Genomic DNA, 6,000 nt, shown 5'->3' on the forward strand with positions numbered 1-6,000 from the left:
AACAACAGATAGACGACTGAACATTGAAAGTAGAACGAGGTATTAAGGAAGAATAAATATTCTTTAATTTCTTTATTGTTGCTGGAAGTATCCTTGCCGACTATATCAGAGCACATGCTAACATTTCTGGTGCTTTGAATGAAACCAAGATACAAATATTCTAATAAAACATGCATGAAAACTCGAGAAAATTACAAAAATTATGCAAGTTATTTTTCAATGCATGTATTGAAAGACCATTTAAATATTCTTTTCAGAACTTCCGACAAAAACACACTTAAACACTTATTGGCTGGCCTCAGAACAATAGTTTCGAAACACTATACGTAAATACTTATTTTCAACGATCCCTTATACGTCCATGTTAGTTGTAAGATTAACTTATTAATACGTCTCTGAGAGCCCCTATATGGAGGCTGCAATTTAATACTTTCCAGATATTTGAATTTACATAATTATTCTGTAAGAATTTACGCAAATTATTTCCAGTTCTTAAGGTTTTCCGGTTAGATCATATTTGTGAGCGTCAAAACTCCTTTCATTCCCTTTTTTGTAGGAAACTTCAAAACATTTTCTAGATTTAGTTTTACTGGGAGTCTAACTGCTACATTCAAGAGTTAAAGCATTTGGTTAATTATTGTGGAAGGAGTTAAAAAATTAAGTAATCATAAAGACATGCATAATAATTGCATATGAATTGTAAATTACGACATACATTTCATAGATACTACAGATTATTAATACGAAAGACCAAGGTAGAAATTATTAAAACGTCTTTACTTACACACCAGATAAACAAAAGAATAATAAAAATATATAATTAAAAAACTATCAAAACCAGATGCTTGAAAAATTGCCACGGTCTGGCATGGCCAGGTGAGTTAAGGTGTTCGACTCGTAATATGAGGGTCGCGGATTCGAATCCGTATCGCACCAAACAATCTCGCCCTTTCAGCCGTTGGGGAGTTACAATGGGACGGTCAATCCCACTATTCGTTGTTAAAAGAGTAGCCCAAGAGTTGGCGGTGGGTGGTGATGACTAGCTGCCTTCCCTCTAGTCATATACTGCTAAATTAGGAACAGCTAGCGCATATAGCCCTTGAGTTTTTTGCGCGAAATTCAAATCAAACCAAACCAAAAAATTGCCAGTAGGTTTGTCCTGTTGTTAACATTAACGGTAAAGAGTGTGTTGTGAATAACTGTCGATGAATAAATACGATTACGGTAGTAACACATGGTATTCTGGTTGCACATTTGTACTGTTACCTGTGTTCATATGATTTTTGTTTTCTTAGATGCATCATGCATAACTTACGAAAAATACCTTGACATCTATTAAGTTTACTATCCTTCCAAAATGGTTTAATATGTAAAATAAGTTAGGTCTGAGGTGTTCTTTAATATGTTATCTAATATCCGGTGTTACGCCATAACACATGTCATGAAATGTTTAACTACCACATTTGTTTTCAGGTTGTATTGTGTCCTTGGCTTGACTAAGATATGATTTCAAGATTTGTGAGCACAATAAACAGTTACAACATTAATTTTATTTAAGTGTCTTTCACCTCATTTGTTTCAAGTTAAGCACAAAAACTACATAAAAGCTATCTGTGTTTTCCAAAAACGGGCATCAACACTCGGTTTCTAATGTAGTAAGTCCACAGACATACCGCTGTGCCACTGTAGGAAGGGTGCCTTTTGGTCTATTCAGTTCGTTTGTTTTTTTATTTTAAAAGTAAAGCTACACAAATGGCTTCTATCCTGTGCTAGCCACGTGTATCGAAATCAAGTTTCTAGTATTATAATCTAACACACTTACAACTGAGCTTCTGGGAGGTTAACCTGGTCAGGTAACCCTTTAATAAGAGGTTTTACTATTGTACCTTTTCTACGCTTGTTATTTTGCTTTGTGAAATAAAATGCTTCAAGTGCCTATTATCTTTCAATATTTCAGTGATATGCCTAGTTTAAAAATATTTCGAAGTTTCCATAACAAGCTCTGCTACCGTCATTGAAACTAAAGAGACCATAGGACTATAGCCGTACAATGGATTTATTGGTAATACTGTTCATTGTATTGGAACTTTATGGCATCAAAGCATGATTTTATATGCATGTTCACAAAGTTTCGTTTATCCTTAACATTTTTTTTTTTATTTTAAGCAATCCACAGCATATTGAATTATTAAACAATACTAGAACGTCACAATCTTTTAAACAATCCATCAAAGAGCAATTGATTGATTGTATGAGAGTTTTAAGCACACTCTTTAATAATGGAATTCAAACAACTATCGTAATGAAATTATATATATCAGTAAATAAATAATGACTTATGATAAGACTTTCAAACAGTTCATTAAATTAACTATTCCAGTGTCCATATATGTTAAAGCAAACTTGTTTTGTTCTTTAATAAAAGTCTTAGTGCTAACATGTTGACTGTTTAAATACTTTTAAATTTTATAGGTTTTGCACAGTTATAAAATTATCAAATATTATTCTTTATTTGTTTCTGAATTTCGCGCAAAGCTACACGAATGTTATCTGCGCTAGTCATCCAAAATTTAGCACTGTAATACTAGAGGAAAGGCAGCTAGCCAACTCTTGGGTTACTCTTTATCAACGAATAAGGGACTAACCGTCACATTGTAACCCCATTCCACGGTTGAAAGAGGAAGTATATTTAGTGCGACGGGGAATCAAACCCACGACCATCAGATTACGAGTCGAGCGCCCTAACCACCTTGCCATACCAGGCCAAATAATGTGTCTCGTATTTAATTTTTATTTTTGAAATTTAAAGTATATATATATATAATGAAATCAGAGAAAGATATTCTACTGGACTTACTGTTACCAGATGGGATAGAAAGTTCCTGCTTAAACATTATGTGAAAATATTATTTCAAAAAATAATGCTTATGAGAAAAAATAAATGTGTAAATTTTAAACACATTAATAAAAATATACACATTTCAAAATGTCAAGATTGGTGTTAATTGAGTAAAGAACAAATGAAAAAAATATTTGAAATTTCCAATATTTCATTGGTGTTACAATTAGTTGTTTTGTAAGTTTTCGGTTTAAAAGAAATTAAGTTTTAATCTTCGAGCACATCTTAAATAGAAAAAGATAAATGAAAAAAAAAACAATTTCTGCAGAAAATATTTATATTTTTTTATTCATTTATTTATTAATAAAGTGATGAATGTTCTATCTGAAAAATAAAAAATTAATATGAAAATGTAAGATTATGTTGTACATTTAAATTTACAAGTTCTGAGAGATAAATACAAAATATTCAATAGATAAAATCTCCTGTTTTTTAACATACACTCTAATAAATAACAACTTACAAAATTTGTTTTCAATCCAAATGATAAAACCTTTAGCAGACTCGTAGATAAGAATTATCTGTAAATGATAAGGAAAAAGCTGTCTAATACTTATAATTATCAAAAACTTGAAACTGAAATCATAAAAGTCCTTCATCTAACATGATTTACACTACGTTCAAATGTTTACAGACAAAAATTGAATTATTTTAGACAATTTAACAGATACATTAATAAATGTGATTGAAATTTATTCAGAAAGAATGATTTATATGAATGTCACAAAATAGTGTCGTATTTTGTTCAAATCTGTTATATCTCAGGCATTTTTAAATAGCATATTTTAAAACCAACAGACTTTCTAGCATAAAAACACTTATTCAAGTAAATGAAATGTTACTTAAATATTATGTTCAATTGTATAACAGTTATTCAAGATACAATGAAAAATTACCGAAAAATGATCATTTTATGAAGATTGGTTTAGTAACAATAGAGTAAGAATATATCATAATAATTGTGCTCTAATGCATTGTATCAAATTTCAGCATTTTGATTCCATGGCAAAAGATTTGACTTCATAAAACGTTTCAATGGAAAACGTAAGTAACAAAGTTCGTAAAACGTGATCACTTATTTAACTTGCATGTTGTATATTACATACACGTTTGTACACATACACACAAATATCTTTTTTTGGAAAATTAAAATATCCTTAACAGAGTTTCAAGATAACCCATCCAAACAAATTTATTACGTTATTTCTGCTGTTTATAAGATATTTGATACGAAATAAAACATTTGTACACAGTAGATTGAAAAGGTGCAAGAGAAATGTATTCTAATCATTTATGTTTATTTTATTCAACTAGGATGCGGAAGGAGGAATATCTGACATTTCTTAAAATCGTAGATAAGAGAAGATAATTAGTGTTTAAAAAGCTACCTTCTAAGATTTGTGATCAAATCATATTTTCTCTTGATTTAAACAATGTTTGCTTCTAAAGGCTCAAACATATTGTATAATTTATTTTATTATTTGAATCTAAATAGAAAATACTCAGAACGTGATCCGAAATATTTTATTAATACATAATACATAATATACCTTAATTACCCATTAAAATCTAAAGAAAAATTAAAATTTTAATAACACAGACTTCTAGATTCTGTTATCTTCTATCTGTGTGACTTCAAAGGTTTTAAAAGAGTGACTGATTTAAACCACGTTCCACTTAAACTCTATAATTAATCAATTTTAGATCAAAATGAATAATTAAATTTTAGAATACATACATATAACAATGACACTTCAGTAACTGGTATAATTTATTACCCTTTGATTATAAATGGGTGTATTGGCAGCCGCTTTACGAAGCATCATTCGAACTTTGAGTGACTTATTTATCTGATATAGATGACATTAACTTCAGTGTTTTATTAATTTGTGTATAGAATTTCATTCTTGCTTCAGGATATGTTATTTTACAGTTATTTGTTTTGTTATTTTACTTTAAAAATCTCCGTAACAGTAACATGAAATCAACGGCTCACTTGTTATCCTAATTTCAGAATAATTTCCGAAAACTAATAACAAATGTATAATAAACAACACTATAAACTGTACATGAAAATTAATTTTAACTTTACTCAACTGAATTTGCTTAGAAACAAACATGCATTTATATAATGTAATCAAAAGTGTAAAATACATTGAAACGTAAATAAATTTTAACATTACTAGTGGCTTTGCGTATTAATCACTTTATCGTTGGTTAAAGCAACGCAAAAGAATACATCTGTATCATCACGTAACTGTGACACTTCGATTCTTTCTATAAAACCATTCTATATGATATAATATGAAGTACACGATCTAAAAAATAAAACTTAATGTGGGGATTACAAATCGGTTTTGGCATGCACAGTTTGGAGGTAAGTTATAACATGTTTTTCGATAATCTCCAATTTTCTTTTTTTTTAATGTTTAATAAAGCAACATTCTTGACGTTGTGGAATGCTGTATTCAAACTTGTTTAGAGCCAGTACCTCTAAACGCGTATGTTTTAACCTGAATATTTTTCTATAGTAATATAGCATCTCTTTCAAACTGTATATAATTACACAAAACAGCTTAAAGAAGTTTTATCCTATTCAGTAAAGACATACGATTCGATTTACCTTTCCTCGTTGTCTTCTCTGGTCAGACGCCTCTGTGTCTGTGAGTCAGATAAACTTTTTGTCATTGACTTCATAAGCACGAGTGGGTGTGTCTACTTGCTGCCTTATTCAACATCTTTAACTAACATCATAAACAGTTGCAATAATGCACATAGAGAAAACATCCTTCAGTCGAAGAAACATTTGCACTCTTATGCATAGTCATTTATAGTAATTTAGAGGCATTTCGTGGATCTGCTACACTCTACGTAAAGTGACGATCTTTTGACCTCGTTTTATATGGGCAAACGTTCTTAGCTAGCGCGCATTTATAAGCCTTGGCCTCGCAGAGGTTCGTTGCATAGTCTAGGCACGTGCAGGAACAACAAAATAACTACTTGCGATTCCTGTACCGGTTAAAGAGACAGGCGGATCTTTTGCATAAACGGGAATACAAATTAAATATCTCATTTCCTAAATCTATTGAATGACATCCTAA

General features: G+C 30.4%; 1 protein-coding gene across 4 annotated transcripts in view; it reads right to left on the reverse strand.

Annotated features, from left to right (window-relative positions):
• The window catches only part of LOC143233216 (protein turtle-like), a 186,101-nt gene extending 180,444 nt beyond the window's left edge, over nucleotides 1-5,657 (reverse strand). For 2 of the 4 annotated variants that reach the window (XM_076469190.1, XM_076469186.1), the window contains exons 1-2: nucleotides 5,523-5,657; nucleotides 3,363-3,420 (exon numbers count right to left, since the gene is read on the reverse strand). The gene's annotated coding sequence lies outside the window, so the exon portion shown is untranslated. The remainder of the gene's footprint in view (nucleotides 1-3,362; nucleotides 3,421-5,522) is intronic. The other 2 variants (XM_076469191.1, XM_076469187.1) reach the window with 1 other exon arrangement.
• Nucleotides 5,658-6,000: the final 343 nt, after the last annotated feature.

The sequence above is a fragment of the Tachypleus tridentatus genome, chromosome 12, assembly GCF_004210375.1.
Source record: "Tachypleus tridentatus isolate NWPU-2018 chromosome 12, ASM421037v1, whole genome shotgun sequence".
NCBI classification, from domain to species: Eukaryota; Metazoa; Arthropoda; class Merostomata; order Xiphosura; family Limulidae; genus Tachypleus; species Tachypleus tridentatus.